Source organism: Eptesicus fuscus, chromosome 19, assembly GCF_027574615.1.
Source record: "Eptesicus fuscus isolate TK198812 chromosome 19, DD_ASM_mEF_20220401, whole genome shotgun sequence".
NCBI lineage: Eukaryota > Metazoa > Chordata > Mammalia > Chiroptera > Vespertilionidae > Eptesicus > Eptesicus fuscus.
In genome coordinates, this window is record NC_072491.1 from 9,247,940 (window position 1) to 9,270,292 (window position 22,353).

General features: G+C 48.1%; 1 protein-coding gene across 3 annotated transcripts in view; it reads left to right on the forward strand.

Moving 5' to 3' along the window:
* The first annotated feature begins 88 nt into the window (after positions 1-88).
* NDUFAF6 (NADH:ubiquinone oxidoreductase complex assembly factor 6) overlaps positions 89-22,353 on the forward strand; it is an 80,073-nt gene continuing 57,808 nt past the window's right edge. The window contains exons 1-3 of one of the 3 annotated variants that reach the window (XM_054708257.1): positions 21,452-21,520; positions 21,659-21,710; positions 21,949-22,089. The gene's annotated coding sequence lies outside the window, so the exon portion shown is untranslated. Of the gene's footprint in view, positions 108-20,406; positions 20,500-21,451; positions 21,521-21,658; positions 21,711-21,948; positions 22,090-22,353 lie in introns of those variants that run through there. The other 2 variants (XM_054708259.1, XM_054708258.1) reach the window with 2 other exon arrangements.

Below are 22,353 nucleotides of genomic sequence, written 5' to 3' on the forward strand. Positions count from 1 at the left end.
GCGCCGGGCCCGCCTCCGCCAATCGGCGGCGCGGGGGCCGCGGGGCCGCCCTGCGAGAGGCTGTCGCCAACGCACGTGACCTGGCGCCGCGCCGGCGACGCGCTCAGGTTAGAAACAAGCCCGGGCAACAAAGCCGGCGGCCGGCGGGGGGCGGGCGGGGAGGGAGCGCGGGGCGTGGCGGGCCCGGCGCGGGCCGCCGAGAAGGGCTGGGGTGCCGAGATGGGACCCCCCGCCGCCGCGTGTGAGGACGAAGGCGAAGGCGACAGAGGGGCCCGGGCCCAGCTACGCCTTTGGCCCAGGGCTGTGGATTCAAATCCTTTGTTGTTGTTGTTTCCAGAGGAAAATGAAGGGCATGGAGAGGGTTGGGGGCTAAAGACCCCAAAAGGCCCATCCAGGCCCATGGAGGCTGAAACCGGAGCTGCAGCCCTAGCTGGTGTGGCTCAGTGGGTAGAGCGTGGCCTGCTGACGGGAGGGTCCCGGGTTCGATTCCTGGTCAGGGCACATGCCGGGGTTGTGGGCTCAGTCCCCAGGAGGCAGCCGATCAGTGATTCTCTCTCATCACTGATGTTCCTCTCTCTCTCTTGCCCTCTCCCTTCCTCTCTGAAATCTATAAAAACATATTTTTTTAAAAACGAACACGGAGATGGGGCAGGTCCAGCAGGCTCACTTCTTGGAAGGAAAGTCTGGCTCCAGATACAGAGGATGCCGGCCACCCGCCCTTCCTTTGAAGGTAGGGCCCAGGCCCCACCTGGCGAAGGTCCTTGATACCAGGTGCTGACAACTGGCCCAAGGGCTCAGCGTTCAGCCTGGGGGACGGCGAGGCAGAGGAGGCGGCAGACCGGCCCTGAAGGCCCAGAGGTCGGGCTGGAGGCCCTTGCGCTGCAGAGACAGGAACCCCCCGGGAAACCCTGGAGGAAGGAGGGTTAGGAGACCTGATCTCCCCCGCAGGCTCTGCATCTAAGCTCTCCAGTGACCAGGGAGGTTATACCTCTGTTCCACCATCATACATGCAGTCCTGCGTGGCCTACCTGCTCACAGGTATAGCGTACATTGCCGTATATGAAAGACACACACATTCTGACGCTCACAAGAACCCCGTGTTCAGTGCACTTCCAACAGTACTGGTTTTAAAGGATGCAAATCAAAGTGCAGGGGAGCATCTGACACCCAGAAATAATAACCAAAATGTGGTGGCCTGTGACTTGTGGACTGGACAATCTCACAGCATTGAGCATGCTTTGGATTTTAGGCAAATCAGGCTCATCCTAATGTTTTCTCTCTATATTTAGAGTCCTAGAATCTCTTGTTCCGTAGGAATCTAATGAAGAGACCCTCTTTCCATTCAGAACCAAGGCATCTACACTAATAAAAGAGAAATATGCAAATTGTCCATACCTCCACAACACCCATCAGCTAATCAGGAGTGAGTATGCAGATTAACCCAGCAAAGATGGAAGGTTAATTTGCATACACAGGCGCAGAGCGAAGACTGAAGGCTCCAGCCTGAGCGAAGACTGAAGACTGAAGAGGCTTGGCTTCTCCGCTGCGGCCAGAGCGAAGGCCTGGGTCCCGGGTGCCGGAGGAAAACCGGTGCCGGAGGAAAACCGGTGCCGGCACCCAGGGGAAGGAAGGCCTATTGCACGAATCTTTGTGCAACGGTCCTCTAGTGATCATTATAAGGGTCTAATTTTTAAAAGTCAAACTAGACTTTATCTTTTCCAACTTGGTAAGTTTCATCACCAGTAAGGCCAAACGTGAAAGCACACAATACCTCGTTATGATTGAGAAAACAACATGAGGCAGACAATGTTTTCAAAGATGGTCACAACAATATCTCCTTCATCATGAAGCCGAGTCTACTTCTCCTCCCCTTGAACCTGCATGGGCCCTGTGACCGATTTAACCAATAGAATGTGGCAGAAATAATGACTTCCAAGACCAGGCATTAAGAAAGCCCGACAACTGCTTTGCACCAAGAAGAGAGCGCCATGCTGCGAGGAAGCCCAAGCTCTGTGGAAAGGCCAATGGAAAAAGCAAGGTGTGTGGCCAGCCCCTGGATGTTTAGCCCATTCCAGCTGAGACACTGGACATAGGAGTGAAAAAGCCCACCAGGAAGTGCCAACCCCAGCATGGAAAAGGGATGAGGCATCCTCACCGAGACCTGCCAACAGCGCAGAATTGTCCGCAAATCAATGACTGTTGCTGTAAGGCACTAAATATTGGGGGGGAGAGGGGGGTTAAAAGTAGCAATAGGTAACCGAAACACAAAGCTAAACAACAGAAAGGCTCATAGCACAAAGTGGAGTGTTAGGGATAAAAACATTTTTTATCTTATCTTCGGCATCATTTGCTTTCTGTTTGCTCTCTGACTGGTTTAGAATTTTCTCACCTGGTGCTTGTCTATCCCAGTGGTGTACGAAGGTGGAGGTTGGTGGGGGGCCTGGGAGAAGTCTGCCCCTGTGAGGGATGAGTATTTTATCACTGATATTGTTTGGGAGCAGTTTGAGCATGAATATAATAAAAAACAAGCTGACTTTTAGTCAATGTTAAAATTCTCTACACACACAGAGAAATTCCCTGCTTATTGCCCGTACCTGGGGTCGGTCGTCCCCACTGCTTCCCTTTGGGTCTGCCACTGGTTTACAGACACACACGCAGCCAAAGCGAGACCCAGGAGTGATGCCATCTCCACAGCAGAGAGCTGTCTGAACACAACCCAACTGTCACTGCACAGCTGCAAGCCAGCCTCTCATCCGTCGGTTGACAAAGACCCAGCCAGGCTCCCTGCCCGGGCAGACCCAGTGAATCCAACCATCCTTTACTGCAAAGGATCATTCTCAGTGGGTTGCTATAGTACCCACTTCCAGCCCTCCCCCCCCCCCCCCCGCCTGCTGTGGGGAGTGACCTTCCCCATCTGTCAGAGTCCTCCCTCTATTTTCCATGGGGCTCGATGCACTCCCTCATCTAACCCAACAAAAGGCATTCAACCTCAAGTGTTTTTGTCCTGCAGGACCGCAGGGCAGGACCACAGTTATGCCAACACCCAGACACAAGACAGCTAAGGCCCCGGCCTCTGCTAATAAAGGCAGGCGTGGCCGTTGCCCTGCCAGTTGCACGACGGCTGCTGAAGACTGTTGTTTCCTACCAAGCTGCAGGTGGGGACCCCACAGGGTGGCTACTCAGCGCAACCTGGGGGCAACGAACAAAGTCATCCAGTCTATTTTGAATCTGTCTACCAATAACTACCGTCTTCTGAGCTTCTACTGTCTAGTCAGCATGTTGTCAAGTGTCTGAAAAGGACAGAATAGTCTTCTAATAGAATTGCATTTTAGGAGAACAGTCCTTGGTATTCCAGCAAAACCTATCGTCTTAAGAAAGGGAAGAAGGTGGTCCGACTTGGTCTCCAGAGAGCCTGGAGCAGAAGGAGGCCGGAGGTTTGTGAACTCCACTTTCTGAAATAAAACAGAAATCTACGTGGGCTGCCTGTTAGCATCTCTGGAAGAAGAGGGGTATACGTCTAATAGCTTTTGAAGATCCTGGGACCTTTCGAGGCCCACATTTCAGTTTGTTTATCCCTATGCCACCTGGCGATGAGAAATAAAACCTGAAAATGAAAAGGCTCTGTGCTGGCGGGGACACCAGGAAGGAGAAGGGGGATGGACCACCTCACGCAGCAGCCAGGGTGTAGGGACAGGAGCCCTCAGAGCTGTGGTAGGGGATGCTGGATTGTGAGTGGTCCGTGAGTTCCGCAGACCGAGTGCTTTCTCCAGTTTCTGTAACATCCTGACTTAAAGGCCGTTCAGTTTCTAGGTGAATGCACAATAAGTATCCAATTATTTAAAATTGTATGAAAACCTATCCTCACAGCAGAGCAGAAAGCAAGTCACCCTGAATGGATGTGGCCCAGATACCTGGCATACGCTGTGCCTCCACGTGCCACCCGCGACCCCAGGGAGCCATGGAGCTTGCTGAGACCCGCTGTGTGGGGCAGGCCAGCCGGGCCCAGGGCAGGTGCAGTGTTATCACAGGCGTGTGAGCAAAGGTCCTCTCCAGCTCCTGCTGCCAAAGCTGCCTCTTCGCTCACCCGGCCACGCTGGGTCCCTGCCCACCGTCTTCAGGTGCCGGAAGAAGCCCCAGGTGGGTTTGTAGCCATAAATTGCTCTGTGGTGGGGACAGGTTGAGTAGAACGTGTCTTTCTGGCGTTCTCAAAAGGATGACGCTGGCAATATGATTGCTACTTACGTAAGCCACGCAGTGCTTACATAGTCTGCCTGTTTAAGGAAAACTTGTTTATTCTTCTGGCTGGAATTAACCACCTTAGATATCCATTACATCTTGCAAGATTAATTTGTGTTCTTAAATGTCCAGGCTTTTCATGGCTTTGGCAAAGCCATACCTCAGCCTGTTGATAATCTGAGGGAGGAGGTTTTTGATTTCTGTTCTTTCAGGGCCTCTCGTGCTTTAGTCCTCTTTGGTAGGAGTACTCCTTTCTTTCCCTTTATAATCGGACAGAGAGAGGACACCAATAGCATAGCCCCATCAAGGTTGAACATCAGCCACTTACTCATTCAGGCCTACTGTGTTCACAGCATCCATCCATTCATTCAATAATGATTTAATGAGCACCTACTCTAATCCAGGCAGGAAATATAATAAGCAAATCCTATCTAATAAAAGAGTAATACGCAAATTGACCGTCACTCCAACACACAAGATGGCTGCTCCCATGTGGTCAAAGATGGCTGCCCCCATGACCAGGCCTGCAGGGGAGGGCAGTTGGGGGGGACCAGGCTTGCAGGGGAGGGCAGTTAGGGGTGACCAGGCCAGCAGAGGAGGGCAGTTGGTGGTGACCAGGCCTGCAGGGGAGGGCAGTTGGTGGTGACCAGGCCTGCAGGGGAGGACAGTTAGGGGCGACCAGGCTGGCAGGGGAACAGTTAGGCATCGATCAGGCTGGCAGGGGAGTGGTTAGGGGGTGATCAGGCTGGCAGGCAGAAGCGGTTAGGGGCAATCAGGCAGGCAGGCAGTCAAGCAGTTGGGAGCCAGCAGTCCTGGATTGTGAGAGGGATGTCCCAGATTGGAGAGGGTGCAGGCTGGGCTGAGGGACACACACCCCCGTGCACGAATTTTGTGCACCGGGCCTCTAGTAAATATATAAAGTTAATAAGTGCTGTGCAGAGAAACAAAGCTGGGAAAAGGGTTAGAGAGAGGCTGGTGAGGAGGTAGGATGGTCAGGAACGCTTCTCTGAGGAGGTGGCGCTTGTGCAGCAAGCATGGAAGGGCATGAGGGAAGAGGCAGCTGGAAGAGCCGGTGCAAAGGCCAGAGGCAGAAGAGCCCTTGTGCTCCAGGGTTAGCACTGTTCTCGTGCTAAGTGGTGTCACTGAGCATTCGGCGTGATCTGGTAGCTGCTGGCTCCCTGAGCAGAACCGTAGGTCTACAGGCTGAAGAGGACTGGCCACAGAACTTTGAGTTCCTGTGCATTCCTTTGGGTTTTTGCAGCACTTCCAGAAAGGCATATAGGTCCCTGAGAAGTAACTTTTCGTGTTTATCGTTACACCATGGAACTAAACTTCAGAGTCCCGAGAAATAGTCTCAGAGTTTGGGTCTCATAACCAGTTGTGCTGCATGATGGGAAGGCAAAGCCGCTTTGGAGTATATGCTCTCTGGTAAGGAAGAAACAGGCTGTTACTAGTTCCTGCTCTAGAACAGGGACAGTCACTTAGCTCCCGAGGGCCTCAGTTTCCTCACCTGTAAAAGAGGGAAAGTAATACCAACTCGGAGAGACAATAAAAGCAGAAAAGTGCCTGGGACACATAGATGTTTGATAAGAGTTTGTTCTTACCAGAACGTAGAACTTTTTAAAGGGTTTTATATGTGGAAATAGGATTGTTTTTTAAAAAAGGAAAACACACACTAAAGCTTAAAAGATTTGATAGCTTCTGTGAACTTGAGCCACAAAACACACAACAAGGTTAAGATCTCCCATCATTAAAACATCTTAATAAGCAAGAACCACAGAGGTGGTAGAGATCCAAGTTTAAATTTGTCCTTAGCTCATTTGCATTTTTATTTTTTGTTAATCCTCACCCAAGGATATTTCCTCCATTGCTTTTTCAGAGAAAGTGGAGTGGAGAGAAGGAAGCGGGGAGAGAGAGAGAAACATCGATGTGACAATGTGACATACATCAACTGGTTGCCTCCTGCACACGCCCCAATCATGCTCTCACTGGGCACAGGGAGAGAACCCGAAACCCAGGTACTTGGCCTTGACTGGGAATTGAACTGGAGACCCTCTGGTGTGCAGGCCAATGCTCTAACCACTGTGTAACACCGGCCAGGGCTTATCTGCATTTTGTATTATCTAAATGTTTAAAGTCAGAGTTTGGAAAATAAGCCCTGAAAATTAAACTCCTAGAAGCCATCCTATATAATAAAAGGTTAATATGCAAATTGTGCCCTCCCCAGGGAGTCCCACCTCGGAGTTTGACCAGGGGGCGGGGCGGCTGGCCAACCACCCAATGCCCCTTTCTCACCCCGATCGGGGGTGGGGCCAGTCCAACCCCACCCATGCACCGGGCCTCTAGTATTGTTCATAATTAAGAATAGCATTTAAGCCCTGGCTGGGGTGTTCAGTGGTTAGAACATCAGCCTGCACACTGAAGGGTCCCAGGTTCAATTCCTGGCCAAGGGCATGTACTTGGGTTGGCTGGACGTCCAAGATCAAGGTGTCAGCAGGGTTGGTTTCTCCTGAGGCCTCTCCTTGGCTTGCAGATGGCTGCCTTCTCTCTGGGCCCTCACCTGGTCTGTGCTGTCTGTGTTCTAATTTTCTCTTCTGGGAAGGATTAGGGCCCACTCAAACTGTCTCAGTTTAACTTAATCGCTCCCTTAAGGGCCCTGTCTTCAAATACAGTCACATTCTCTGAGGTACTAGGGATTAGGGCTTCAATATATGAATTTGGGAGGGACGCAATTCAGCCCATAACACTAAGCAATTCTTTGTTGGGAACTTTGCTGTGAGGAGAACAAAGGATTGCAATGGAACTAGGGGTGAATGGGGAGACAGGGAGGTTTTGTCTTTATTTTGAATATTTACTGGGCAAGAAACTTCAGCTGCTGATATTACTGGTGAGAACGGCATGTAGAGAAGCTGAAACTGTGGCTGCAGGACAGAGAGGGAGGTCATTAAAGTAGCCAAGTCCTCAAATACGTGAGAGAGGCTGGGACCAAGAGGTGTTAAAAGTGACCAGGGGTCACTAACTGGTGAGTGGTAGGTCTGGCCCTTGACCCCGAAATTCTCACTCTGAGCCTCTCATTCCCACCAACCACATTTCAATACCTGTCCTTGGGAGCAGTAATAACCGTAACAATTCCTCAGGAAGGGAGAAGAGGACACGTGCTCACATGTGGAATTACAGCTGTCCTGGAGGCCTACCCCCACGGCACCCAGGGCTCGGGAGGGGTGAGGGACAGAGGTCGTGGGGTCATGGAAGAGGAAGGAAGAGAAACAGATGAGGCTCTGTGTGACTGAGGGAGGGATGGACAGAAACACCCCCGGGAAGCCCAGTCCGGAAGGGGTTCGCGTTCTGAATCTGAAACCCAGCATTGGCCTATTTATCTGAACGGCGCTTGGCTTCCGGTCACCGCCAGGTTCAGACTTTTCACGTGTGGACTGCTAACCTCTTTTCCCAGCGCCAAGGCACACGTGGCTTTTTGGCTTCATGATTTTGCTTCTACAAACTCTCTTATCACAGCGCTTGCGTGTTGGAGCCCAGATGTTAAACAAATCAATCAATAAATAAACCTTGGCTTCACATTTTGTACAGACAGACTTAACGGACAGACACAATCTCCTAGCTCAGTGGTCGGCAAACTGCGGCTCACGAGCTACATGCAGCCCTTTGGCCCCTTGAGTGTGGCTCTTCCACAAAATACCACGGCCTGGGCGAGTCTATTTTGAAGAAGTGGCGTTGGAAGAAGTTTAAGTTTAAAAAAATTTGTCTCTCAAAAGAAATTTCAATCGTTGTACTGTTGATATTTGGCTCTGTTGACTAATGAGTTTGCCGACCACTGTCCTAGCTGCCTCACAGCCTCTGTGTTATGGGGTCTTTGCCTGCAAACCCTTCCTTCTTCTCTTCCTGTTTTTTTTTTTTTTTTTTTTTTGGTAACAGCTTTATTGAGATATAATTCACATGCCATACAACCCCATTTAAAGTGTACCATTCACTGGTTTTTAGTGTCTTCATAGAATTTTAAACACTTCCTCAACGCTGCGGTTTTCACTTGAGTAGACAGGTCAATTTCCCAGTGTCAGAATGGCTCCATTTTAGTCCTGGCAATTTCCAAACCTGAGAAGGCTATCTGAAGGCCTGGGCTGACCCGACTGTGACTTTCCTGAGCCTAGTGAGCAGCTGATGAACTGCCCAAGTTCACCGGTGAAAACCTCTCAGTGCCTGTTATGTGGGTGACTGTTGTGGAATGAATGAACACAGAATTGAGAGAGCAGGTTTTTCTCCAGTGAGGGATGGACACTCTACTTGGTACTCAGACAATGGTGTCTCAGTATTTTTTAAAGTATTGTTTTAAATATATATATCCTAATAAAAGAGTAATATGCAAATTGACCATCACTCCAATATACAAGATGGCCGCCCCCATGTGGTCAAAGATGGCTGTCCCCATGTGGACACAAGATGGCTGCTACAAGATGGCCTACAGGGGAGGGCAGTTGTGGGCAGTTAGGGGTAACCAGGCCAGCAGAGGAGGGCAGTTGGGGGTGACCAGGCCAGCAGAGGAGGGCAGTTGGGGGAGACCAGGCCTGAAGGGGAGGGCAGTTGTGGACGATCATGCCAGCAGGGAGGGCAGTTGGGGGTGACCAGGACTGCAGGGGAGGACAGTTGGGGGGGACGACCCAGACCTGCAGGGGAGGGCAGTTGGGGGGACCAGGCCTGCACGGGAGGGCAATTGGAGTGGGCAGGTCTGCAGGGGAGGGCAGTTAGTGGTGACCAGATTGGCAGGGGAGGGCAGTTAGGGGTGACCAGGCTGGCAGGGGAGGGCAGTTAGGGGCAATCGGGCCAGCCAGGGAACAGTTAGGCATTGATCAGGCTGGCAGGGGAGTGGTTAGGGGGTGATCAGGCTGGCAGGCAGAAGTGGTTAGGGGCAATCAGGCAGAGGCAGGTGAGCGGTTGGGAGCCAGCAGTCCTGGATTGTGAGAGGGATGTCCAACAGCCTGGATTGTGAGAGGGATGTCCAACTGCCTGTTTAAGCCCAATCCCGGTGGGATCAGGCCTAAATAGGTGGTCAAACATCCCTCAAGGGGTCCCAGATTGGAGAGGGTGCAGGCTGGGCTGAGAGACACCCCCTCTCCCCCATGCATGAATTTTGTGTACTGGGCTTCTAGTATATATATATATTAGTAAATATATATATATACACACACACACATATATATATATGTGTATATATATATATGTATATATATATACATATATATATGTGTGTGTATATATATATATATTTCTTGATTTCAGAAGGAGGGAGAGGGAGAGATAGAAACATCAATGGTCATCAATCGGTTGCCTCCTGTGTGCCCCCTACTGTTGATCGAGCCCGCAACCCAGGCATGTGCCCTGACTGGGAATCGAACCTCCTGGTTTCATGGGTTGACACTCAACCCCTGAACCACCACCGGCTGGGCGGTGTCTCAGTATTTTTAATCTAAATGGCAGAACACCAAATCCCTTCCATTTGTTGTTTCACATCTTCTTACCAACCCTCCCCCTAAACGCTCCATTTCATTATCCTCTGAAGTGTTTGTTTTGAAACCACGTATGTCCTCCTTCCTCTCATGGAAACCACCTGTAGCAGCCACCACTAGGCCTGGTACAAACATTTGTTTTTGATAACAGTGTATTTTGAAAGTCTGTGGTTTCCATTTCTATTTTTGTCCCTTACTGTCGTAACATTTTGATCTCTTTATATCTCTCACGGGTAGTTTTGCTTTTCCCAGGCATTTTGCACTCTGCTGAATGTGTCGGCTACATAACTGTGACAAGACTACTGCAAGTTTCCTATGTCATTATTATCTCCAGAAAACGTCTTAGGAAAGACATCAAGATGCTAAGAGGCCAACATAGACAGCACATTTTTAGTCTTGTGTTGATTATATACAATCATCCCCAAACACTAGAAACTATGCCAAGAGAATATCTTTTCTGAAATGCTGGCCTACAATACAGAGGAGCACAATAAAATAAAGCGTTCAGTCCCAGTGAGAAGATGTCCTCTCTGTATTAGTCAGGGTCAGCACATGAAATTAACCCTCACACTCCTCTTAAGTTTTATTTTGTCTTTGAACTCCAGGAGTCACCTCACACAGACTTTTTCCTTCCTTAGCACCAGCCAACTTTTCATTTATTCAATGGAAACTTTTACAATTTTAAAATCAGTGCAATTGTCCAATGACACATTATTAAAATGTTTTTATTTGATGTTAGAGAGAGAGGAAGGGAGAGGGAGAGAAAGAGAGAAAGAGACACACCTATGGGTTGCCTCCTATATGCATCCTGAGCCAGGGACCAAACCCACAACCTGGGCATGTGCCCTGACTGGGAACTGAACCAGCAACCTGTTGGTGCATGGGATGACCCTCAACCAACTGAGCCACACTGGCCAGGACCAATGACTTACATTTTCTATCTACATTATTTAAATTGGTCCTCACAGCAATTCATTGAATAAAGTCAGGGCAACCATTAATATTCCATTTTAGAAATCAGAAAACTAAGTTCTCCTGGCTAGCAAGTAATAAAACTTGTATGGAAAAAATACATGATTTGGCCCTTGCTGGTGTCGCTCAGTTGGTTTAGTCTTTGTCCCGTGCAACGAAAAGCTGCTGGTTCGATTCCTGGTCAGGGCACATGCCTGGGTTGTAGGCTCGATCCCTGGTCGGGGGGCGTGCACGAGACAGCCGATTGATGTGTCACATCACTGTTTCTTTTTCTCTCTCCCTCTCCCTTCCTCTCTCTCTCTAAAAGATCACTAAAATGTATTTTTTTAAAAATACATGATTTGAATTCTAGTCTAGGATTTTTCCCTACCATAATACTGGCCATTACATATGACTATGATTTTCTCCTCTCATAATAATGGCTATGATTCTCCAACTTCAGATGAATCCGAATCATTTGTTTTTGATTATTATAGCATAGATCACTGGGCCCTATCCCCAGCATTTCTGATTTAGTAGATGCGGGGGGGGGGGGGGGAGGGACCAAGAATATTCTCATTCACACCCATGCTCCAACATTTTCTCCCTTGTCTTCCCCTTTTCAGCTTCCCTTGCAGCTAGGGGGATGGTCATGTGACATAATTCCAACCAATGAGATGTAAGCAGAGTATTGTGGCAAAATCTATTCTTTCCCAATGATAAGGGAGAAATGTGACTCAACCCTTCCTACTTCTTCCTGCCTAGAACTTACATGTACTTATAAGTACACATGTGAACTTAAAAGTATAGCAACCATCTTATGACCAACACATTAAAACTGGAAGGACTGGAAGGTAGGAAGAGTGGATCTCTCACAGCCCAGGGGGTTGCTTACCTCCAAACTTCTTTTTGTGTGAGAAAAGTAAGTCTCTATTTAAGCCACTATAGTCAGGTTCTCTGCCACTTATAACCAAATGCATTGCCACCTGATACAGAGAAAAAGAAGGATAAGAGAGTCTGGGGGACTATTGGAGAAATGGCATTTAACAAGCATTTGTGAGGCCCTATTCTGTAGCTGACATTGTGCCAGGCGAATGACATATGGTTCCCCACCTCCAAGGTGTTCATCGTCAAGGTGAAGAGGCCACCATATAAGTACATAATAATATATTGAGATAAGCACAGGGGTCTAAGCAAAATGCTGTGGAAACCCAGAGAAGGAACCCTCCCTAGGGAGGTCAAGGGAGGACCCCAGGAGGTAACATTTGAGCAAGGTCCTGAGGAAGAACAAAGCGCTGTCGGGTAGAGAAGAGGGAAAAAGCTTTCTGCACTTCTGTCCCTTCTCACCCCTACCCTTGGGGGCCAGCGGTCGGCCCGGCGGGGGGCGTGTTGGGACAAGGGCTGTAGTAGGACTTCTACTTTTACAATAGAGGATTCCCAAACCCAAGCTGCCAGCAGAGTCAACAGCTCTGTAGGAAACCCAAAGTCCAAAGAACCAGGAGGGAAGTTGTGAGGGTTGGCACAGAATCCTGACCGCAGGTCTAGGGAACCGGAAATCTGGGGCCAAAAGACAAGAGCAAGAGCTCAGAAGGCACATGGGGCAGGGCAGGAGCCTGAGGAGATGGGTGGAGGTGCTTCTCAAGCGGGTAAAAAGCTCAGGGCACTCAATCCCCCACGTCCTTATTCCTTCTCATCCCATTCCATTTTCACTCTCAGCCCCCATCCTGTTAGGTGTGAAATTCCATTTTCAATCTCAGCCCCCATCCTGTTAGGTGTGAAATTCAATATTAGTCCTTCCTGCGGCTTCCCCCTGCACTCAAGGCTGTGCTAAACGCCTGGCGTGTTACTCAGCTCACAGAGCCCGTCAGTCCTCTGTGCTGCTGCTTCTGTGACACAGGGACCCCGGCTGTAGGATCCCATCTCCAGTGTAGCCTGGGTATTTCTACCAAGTGCCTGGTACATCCTCTGGAACATCCAGAAAGCAGGACACAGGACCCTGCTGCGAGCGGGCTCAGAGACCTCTGTCTCCCTTCCCAGGCTGATGTATCTCTTCTTGGTTTGGGGGAAATCCCTCCTTCTAGTCCTGTTTCTACCAGAGACATGGTCTCTAACCTTAAGCATGCGTCAGCTCAACCAGATTAGGATTTGGGACATAGGAGCCAGCAAGGGAAGTGTCTCCAGGCCAGCTCTGCTAGTCACCGGATAGAAGGGTGGGAGATCAAGTTGTGAAGAGCCTGTTGCTGACCGTAGAAATAAGCTGTACAAAAAAAAAAAAAATCTTTTCAAAATGAAAGCACAGTGTGGAACAGTAAAAGGATAGTATTGACCTTTGAAGTGAGCTCTTTAGTGTACTTCCCTCCAATGCCTCCAAATACTATCCTATAGGAAGAGAAACCTGCTTTCTATTACACTTCATTCTGTAGCCCAAAGGCAAAACAGCAGATGTGGAAGGGGAGCGAACCTCAGGCTGAGGCACTGCACGTAAAAGGCGGGAGGCAGAGGGTAGAGGGTGCGTTTGGGGTGTGGGTTCCATTGTATTGTTTGGGAAGAAAAGGCCATGTAAGAGCTGGGAGAGTCTTAAAGGTGACATCATGGAGCAGAGGATAAAGGCGTGGGGCAGTGATGGCGAACCTATGACACGCGTGTCAGCACTGACACGCGTAGCCATTTCTGATGACACGCGGCCTGCTGAGGCGGCCGCATGCCGAGGATGAAACATTTGCTGCCCTGAGGATGAAACATTTGCTGCTCCTGAGGATGAAACATTTGCGAAATAATGTTTTTTCCTCAAAGTGACACACTACCCGAGTTATGCTCAGTTTTTTGGCGAAGTTTGACACACCAAGTTCAAAAGGTTGCCCATCACTGGTGTAGGGTCTGTCTGGACAGACCTGTCTGGTGACCTGCTGCCTGGGCTGACAGCTGGTTGCCAGGCCCAGAGCCATTCCCCATGTGCTCCCCTTGCTGGAAGAGCGACCTCTCTCTACAAAGGCAGGGAATGGCAGGTATCCACTTACCAGCCTCTCTTGCATTTAACGCATGGCAGTGTGATCCCACGCTGGCCAAAGGGAGTCCACAGGGTACTTCTGGAAAGAGTTTTCTCCCTAAAAATAAAATAAAATAATAAAATAAATAAATAAATAAAAAATAAATAAAATAAAAATAAAATAAATAAAATAAATAAAATAAAATGGTAAAATAAAGTAAAATAAAATAATAAAATAAATAAATAAATAGAATAAAATATAAAATAAAATAAAATAACTTAAATTAAATAATAAAATAGTAAAATAAAATAATTAAATAAATAAATAAAATTAAATAAAATAATAGAAAGACTCGAAAGCCAGAACTTCCTTTTGCCTTTGAGCACAGCTATATGGCAGAGCTTTGGGGCTATGACAGCCATCTGTGACCACGAGGGCACAAGCTGAGGATGGCAGAGGAGGAAGATGGAAGGCCAGCCAGTCCTCGAAGGCATCATCATGCAACGCCCCTGTGACTGGAGCTTTCTGTTACATGAAATACATTTTTCTTACCGTGTAAGCCACTGTGATTTGCTAAATTCCTGGATTAACATCAGCCCCAGTGATGGGCAACCTTTTGAGCTTGGTGTGTCAAACTTCGCCAAAAAACTGAGCATAACTCGGGTAGTGTGTCACTTTGAGGAAAAAAACATTATTTCGCAAATGTCTCATCCTCAGGAGCAGCAAATGTTTCATCCTCGGCATGCGGCCGCCTCAGCAGGCCGCGTGTCATCAGAAATGGCTACGCGTGTCAGTGCTGACACGCGTGTCATAGGTTCGCCATCACTGTCCTATATAATAAAAGGCTAATATGCAAATTGTCCCCTCGGGAGTTCGACTGCTCACTATGACGTGCGTTGACCACCAGGGGGTGGTGCAGAATGAAGGATGGCCCTGACCGGCAGCCAGAAGGAAGGCCCCAGTCGGCAGCCGGAAGGCCCAGATCAGCCCTGATCGCCGGCCAGGCCTAGAGACCCTAACTGTGCATGAATTTCGTGCACCAGGCCTCTAGTTCAACCATAAAAAGGAATGAAGTACTGACACATGCTACAACATGGATAAGCCATAAAAATTTTATGCTAAGTGAAAGAAACCCAACATAAAAGGTCATATATGTTATGATTTCATTTATGTGAAATGTACAGATTAGCTAAATCTGTAAGGACAGAAAATAGATTAATATATTAGCTAATGGGTATGGATGGGGTTTCTCTCTGGGGTGATGATAATGTTCTGAAATTGATTGTGGTATGGCTATCACAGACTCACAACTCTGTGAATACACTAAACACCACTGACTTGTACACTTTAAATGGTAAGTTGTAGGGTGATTGAATTATATCTCAATCAAGCCGTTATTAAGAAAATAAACTAGCTTCTTCCTAGCTCAGATATGCTGTGACTTCCAAATAAGTCATTTTTCAATTAAGAGACACATTTCAAACCACACAATGATAATTATTTTTAGGTTTCATTCCTTGCCTACATTGGAAGCTGATATACTAAAAGTTCCCCAGAGATAACTGGCATTCACATAGACCAGAGAAGCAATGCTGCTTACAGCTATGTGCTTGAAGGTCAGGTAGGAGGGAGCATCTAAAAGGCCATGAGAATGATGAGGGGAGGGGAAACAGCTGGACTGTCAACAGCTCCTTGAGGCCAGGGATTGTTGCTGTCCGGTTCTCTTCTGTAACCCCAGCGCCTAATACAATGCCTGCCTTCAGTAAGTGTGAATGAATAATGAATGGATAAGTGGTGAAACCAACGAGCTGGGATCAACCAAGGAAAAGGATGACACACCTTCGCTCAGCCAGTAAACCATTTTACCAGCCAGCACAGTCAGGTCTTGCTTTGATGCTGACAGTCACTGGAGATCTGGGTGTTTTACTCACTTATTCCGTTACCAAGGGAGCGCTGGTTCTTTCTGAAGGGTTGCAGATCCCCGTGGTTCTTATTTCTCCGTCAGAGCGCCGAGAGGGAAAGTTTTACTTTGTATTGACTTTCTCAGAGTCGTGGCTAACACCCGCTTCGTTTTCTGTGAGTTGTGATGAGCCGAGGAGAGGCTTGGTCTCCAGAACAAAAGCATCGTCCAGTCTGGCCTGGTCATGCTGGGAGCACTGAGGGCCTGTGGGACAAGCTGGGAGGTCAGCTTCGCTGCAGGACAAAGGCAAAGCATTCCTAAGGCGCTCTGAAATTAGGGCATCGATTTTGGGTGGTCCTGGCCTTGTAAGTTACTGTGATGGGGACAGGAGTCACCCGCCTCGGGAAGGAGCAACTGCTCTCCGGTTTTCCATTTGGGAAAAGTCCTGGGAAAGGACTTGTGACTTTGGCCCACGTTGGCATCATGGCTAACCAGTGCCACTGCAGCTGCGATGACAGGGGAGAACCATCCAAGGAGAGGACTCTCTACTTCCTACTCTGAAATATCCACATGATAGAATATTATGACACTCCCTCCCTTTCATTAAACTTAAAAAAAAAAAAAATCTGCCCTAGCTCGTTTGGCTCAGTGGATAGAGCATCAGCCTGCGGACTGAAGGGTCCCGGGTTCAATTCCGGCCAAGGGCACATCCTCAGGTTGCAGGCTGGATCCCCAGCATGGGGCGTGCGGGAGGCACCTGCTCCATGGTTCTCTCTCATCATTGATGCTTCTATCTCTCTCTCCCTCTCCCTTCCTCTCTGAAGTCAATCTATAATAATAAAAGCATAATATGCTAATTAGACCAGACGTCCTTCAGGATGTTCTTCTGGACAACTGTCAAGACGAAGCCGGGGCTGCGAGGGAAGCCCGGGGCCTGGGTTCCAGAGGGAAGCCTGTGCCAGCAGCCAGGGGAAGGAAGGCCTACTCTTGCACGAATTTCATGCATCGGGCCTCTAGTAAAAATATATTAAAATAAGTAAATAAAATGTAAAAAAAAAAAAAAATCCTTGCCATCCATAGACCTCTAATTAGAACCCCTCTGAAGGACACAGAAGTAACAACCATGTAACTGATGGACGTTAGGACCTGGACTGCTCAGAGCAAGAGCTACTTCTTCATTCCAGGCCTGGATATTTCCACTTAGAAAACAAATCTGGCTTAGAAGAGATTTCCTCATGACAGGGAAAAACACAATGGGTTAAGCAAAGATCTAGAACGCACAGTGTAATTTAACCGGCTGCCAACGCCTTCGTGCAGTGGATGAACTCCAGATTAGTCTGCTCATGCTCAGACAGCAAGTCCTCCCGGCCCGGAGACTTGGCAGCCGGGACAGCAGAAGCCCTCTCCAGGAAGAGACTCTGCTTCACCTTTCATTTCCCTTCCTCTATCTCCAGTCACTTTCTTGGACAACATGGCTTGGAGCTAAACAGCATAAACTCTAAACTTCAAAAGCCTCCATGAAATAATGACTTGCCTAAGAGAACGGTATGTACCTCATAAAGTGGATCATCTTCTCATCCCCCTCCTCCACTCATTTCTTCCAAAACAGACATCTCAAAAGCCAGCAAGTCAACAAAGGAACAAATAAACAGGAACAGCCAGTAAAACCAGCCCGTTTTCACTAAAAAATATCTCCCACTCTCTCGCCCCTTGTATTTGTATAAACACCTTAAAATATACTTGGCCATGACTTTTGATTATTCTGCCTTTGATGCTATTGATTTTAGATCACAAATCTGAAGACCAGGGCCCCATATTTATCCAGGGGACAGTTCGAATGGTGCTCCAGGGTAGACTTGGGAGTTGGGCAGAGCGAGGCTGGACTCTGGCTCCACAGTTACCAGCTGTGTAAATTGGTAAAGCGTGCAGTCGGTGACTTCATCTTTCTGATCTTCATCTGTAAAACGGGGAAGAGAATACTTGCCTCACATTTGCAATGGGATCTAATGTCACGGTGTATATGAATAAATAAAAATCTAGACTAATCCACCCTCTCTACACCCTTCTCTCCAGATAACCAATTTTGTTTCTTATCCCTCCAGTTTCTTTATACAAATATAAGCAAATTAAATATATACACACACACATATACTTATATATATCAGTGTATTTTTTTTTTTTGCCTCCTTGTTTACGTAGACGGAGCATACAACTGCTCTGTACTTTGTTTGTTTCACTTAATCTACCTTGGAATCTCTCCATATCAAGCACCAGGAGAGCTTCCTCATTCTTTTTTTTTTTTTTTTTTTTTAACAGCAGCACAAGATTCCATTGTGTGGCTGTAGCACAGTTTATTTAACCACCCCAAATTATGAGACACTTGGATTATTTCCAGATTTCTTTCTATAACAAATGAAGCTGCAGCAAATATCCTTGTATGTGGTGTCATTTTGCATGTGTGTAAGTATATCAAAAGGGTTTGTGCACTGGCAATATTTTTAAAACAACTTTATTGAGATATGATTGACTGCATTTGTAATTTTGATAGTTTTTTTTGCCAAGTTGCCTCTAATGGGGTTGTGCCATTTTGTATTCCCCAGCAATATAGGAGGATATGCACTAACTCCGAGAAGTGGGTACTTCCAAAGGATAGCCCGGAGAGGACTTTGACTTTATTGCTTTAAAAATTACTATATGTTAACAAAAATTTAAAAAAATATATTTCTTTTTTAAAAAATATATTTTATTGATTTTAGAGAGGAAGGGAGAGGGAGAGAGAGAGATAGAAACATCAATGATGAGAGAGAATCACTGATCGGCTGCCTCCTGCACGCCCCCCACTGGGGATCAAGCCCGAAACCCGGGCATGTGCCCTTGGCAGGAATCGAACCCAGGACCCCTCGTCCGCAGGCTGACGCTGTATCCACTGAGCCAAACCAGCTAGGGCAAAAAAAAAAAAAAAATTAAAAAATTATTTCTTGATTTGAGAGAGAGAGAGAGAAACATCAATTTGTTGTTCCACTTAGTGATACAGTCATTGGTTGATCTTTGTATGTGCCCTGACAGGGGATTGAACCCATAACCTTGGCGTATCAGGATGATGCTCTAACAACTGAGCTACCCAGCCAGGGCATGTTAACAACATTTTTACATGTGGATATATCTTGCAGTAAAATATTTCAAAGCAGCAGAAATATATGGTACGAATGTAAAGACCTCCTTGATCAATGCTGTTTCTTCCCCTGCAACCAATCCCAGCCCCTCCCCATCGGGTGCGTCAATCACCGTTGTCAAATCCATTCTCAGTCCCCATCCTCCTTGAGATCTGAGATCTCCAAAGGCCTCTTTCCCTAGTCTCTCTCTTCCTTTGGCTTCCACTGAGACCAGCCAACAAGCCAGGACAAGTGGAACAGGGAAACTGAGACAGACAGTTTAGTGGCCAAACAGTTTACAGCTCACCTAGCGAATCGCAAAATCCTGTCTTCCCTAACCCAGGGCAGTGAAGAGCAAGTGGTTTACACTTCTCTTCCCCACCGAGAGGGTGAATGGCTTCAATCACCCTACTCGGGGAGATGCTAGTAGGTAACAATAATCAATTAGTGTCATTGGTGCCGATCGCAGCCAAGAGTGGATGAAGGCAGGGGAATAAATCTCATTTTGGTGCATCAGCACAAAGCTGATGACTATTCTATTGAGCTCCTCCCCTAAGATCTCCCTTAAACCCCCAGCCTTTAGAGCCCTCAGGAAGGACCCAGCGCACATTCTCCCTCCTGCTCCCTCTGGGGAGCATGCCTGCGCCATTCCCATCCCCTCTTCTTCCCCCAGGGACCTCACCTTGGCCTTTCCCCTTCCTAAGTCCAAGGGCCCTTCTTTGCTTCCGTAACTTGTGTCCTGAGCCGACGAAGCCCCTCGGCTCACTCGTACTACCTCTGCAACTTTCTCAACTTTCTCTTATCGCTTGAGTTCTTGGCTCTGAAGTCTTCCTTTGCCAAACTCAAGAACTGAGGTCCAATTTCACAGCCAACACCGCGGGTAACACCATGACATAAACATGCATCTGGTTCTCCCATATTTCTCCGATCCCTCACCATCTTCTCTGGCTTCTCTTTCTTCTCTTGCCTTGAAAAACAAGTCTAAAAGTAGGCAATATGTATGTATGTATGTATGTATGTATGTATTTATTTAAAACTACCTTAAAAATTTTTTTAATCCTCACCCGAAGATATATATTTTTTAATAGATCTTTAGAGAGAGGAATGGAGAGAGAGAGAAACATCGATTGGTTGTCTCCTGTACGCGTCTGACCAGGGATCAAACCCACAACCTTGGTATGTGCCCTGGCCACGAACTGAGCCCACAGCCTTTTACTGCACTGGAAGACGTGCCAATCAACTGAGCCACCGGGCCAGGACAGGCAATATTGATTGAATGCTGAAGAACATGTAACATAAAACAGAACCCCAAACCACGAGGGACTGAAGGTCTTGGGGTGTGGCAGATTGTGAAAAAAGGCAGCTGCAATAACGTCTCCCGTCTCTCTAAGTGTATTAGATTGCTCGGGCAGCCACAACAAAATACCACAGAGCGAGTGGCTTAAACAACAGAAATCTTTTTCTCATAGTTCTGGAGGCTACTAAGTCCAAGATCAAGGTGTTGGTGAGGTTGGTTTCTTCTCAGGCCCTTCCCTGCTCCTTGGCTTGTAGATGGGCCGGCTTCCTGGTCACGTGGTGTACTCCCTCTGTGTGTGTCTGAATCCCAACTCCCTCCCCTTATAAAGGCACCAGTCCTGCTGGGTGGTGCTCACCTTGCTGGGAAGGACAACAAAGTCCTATTGTAAAGGCGCATGCTTACTGTTCTGAGCTGAATTGGCCCCACCCTTCCAGTCCGTGTGTTGCAGTCCTAACGCCTGGTACGTCGGAGGGCAGCTGTGTACAGAGATAGGGTCTTTAAGGAGGTAGTTTAGTTAAAATGAGGTCAGTAGAGTGGGTCCTTATCCAACATGACTTGTGTCTTTATAAGAAGAGGAGGTTAGGTGACTGACGTACACGGAGGGAAGGGAATGTGAAGACACAAGTTCTATTGGGAGGAGATGGTGTGGGGGTTCAGAATGTGAAGATGTGTGGATTGTTTTGAATTAAAGGTAACTTTAGAACTGAGAAAATCCAGTGCGGGGGCGAGGGGGGTGGGGGGAGGGGAGGAGGGGAAGGTAATTTTAGCTTCGGGCTCAAGAGAAACTTTTGCCCCTCGAGCTTAAATTAGGGACCTTGCCCATAATAAGAGATTATCAGAGATAACCTTTTTAAAAAAAATCCTCACCCGAGGATATTTTTCCATTGATTTTTAGAGAGAGTGGAAGGGAGGGAGGAGGGGGAGAGAAAGCATTGCTGTGGGAGAGACACATGATTGGTTGCCTCTCACATGAGCCACGACCCCAGCTGATGATAGCAGGGATGACGCCTGCAACCGAGGTACTTAACGTGCCCTTGATCAGGAATTGAACCCATGACCCTTTGGTCTGAGGCCCAATGCTCTAATTACTGAGCCAAACCAGCCAGGGCGAGATAACCTTTTTGACCTATCTGTAGGGCGGGGCAAAGTACTAATTACTGAACTTGTACTCTCCGGGCAATGACCTTCTGAAGCCCCATGATGCATTACCCCAGTTCCTAGCTCTGAATGTTTTATAAACCTGTTGTAGGTGTCGGGAATGGCACCAGGTGTTAGAGCCATGGGGTCAGACGGGACCTGGGTTCAGCAACCTCTGGACCTCCTCGTCTGGGACAGGAGGAGGAAGAGGAAGGAAAGGGAAAGGCACAGCATGTTCCAGGAGAGAGAGCACACTGGGTCCTCCATCCTCAGGGCTTTAAGGGCGGAGATTTCAGGGGAGGCCCCAGGGGAAGATCTCCACAGAAGATTCAGCAGGTTTCCAGGTGTGTCCTTTCAGGGTTGATTGGCCAGCCCCGGGGCAGGGGGTCATCATTCAATGCAGCTGGTCCTGAGCTGTGGCTGGTTCTGTGGATTTTCTGGGCCTGAGATGAAATATAACTGACCCTAGATGTTGTCTCTAGGAAGGAAAGGTCAGGGGGTCCAAACCGCAGGACCAGTGATATGCCAGGGGAGGTAAGGCCACGGGGGGTGGGGGGTGGGGCGAGGTCCCACCTTCCTGGTCCATCGTCCTTGCTCTGCTCATGTCCTTCTAACTGCCTACCGCACACCCATTTTCCCTTTCTGTCTCCGAACCTCTCCTGCATGTGGGGGTCTTTGACTCTCTCCTGTACGCAGGGTTTCCATAATATGCATGCAGTTTAATTTGGTTATTTTCTCTTACTGATCAGTTTCATGTCTGTTTGGTTATTAGACCGGCAGAAAGAACCTTGAGGGTAGAGGACAGTTAATTCCTCCCCGACAGTGGGCCATCAACAAGCCGAAGAGGGAGGCATCAGAAGAAACCAACCCTGCCAGCAACTTGATCTTGGACTTTTAGCCTCCAGAACTGTGAGTAAGTAAACTTCGGTTGTTTAAGCCACCCAGTCTGTGGTACTTTGTTATGGCAGCTCTAGCCAACGACTACAAAGGGTTATGCCGTTTGCTTTACAATAAGCCAAGGAAAGAACTTGCTTCAGAAGATAACGTACGTTTGGAAACATGAATCAGAAAGGACCCGTCTTAGGGACCCCTGTTTGGAGTTCATCCTCTGTGGCAGTAAGTTCCCTGCTTCCCCGGGAGCCACAGGGCAGGTCCTGGCTGGGGCCAAGGTCACCCC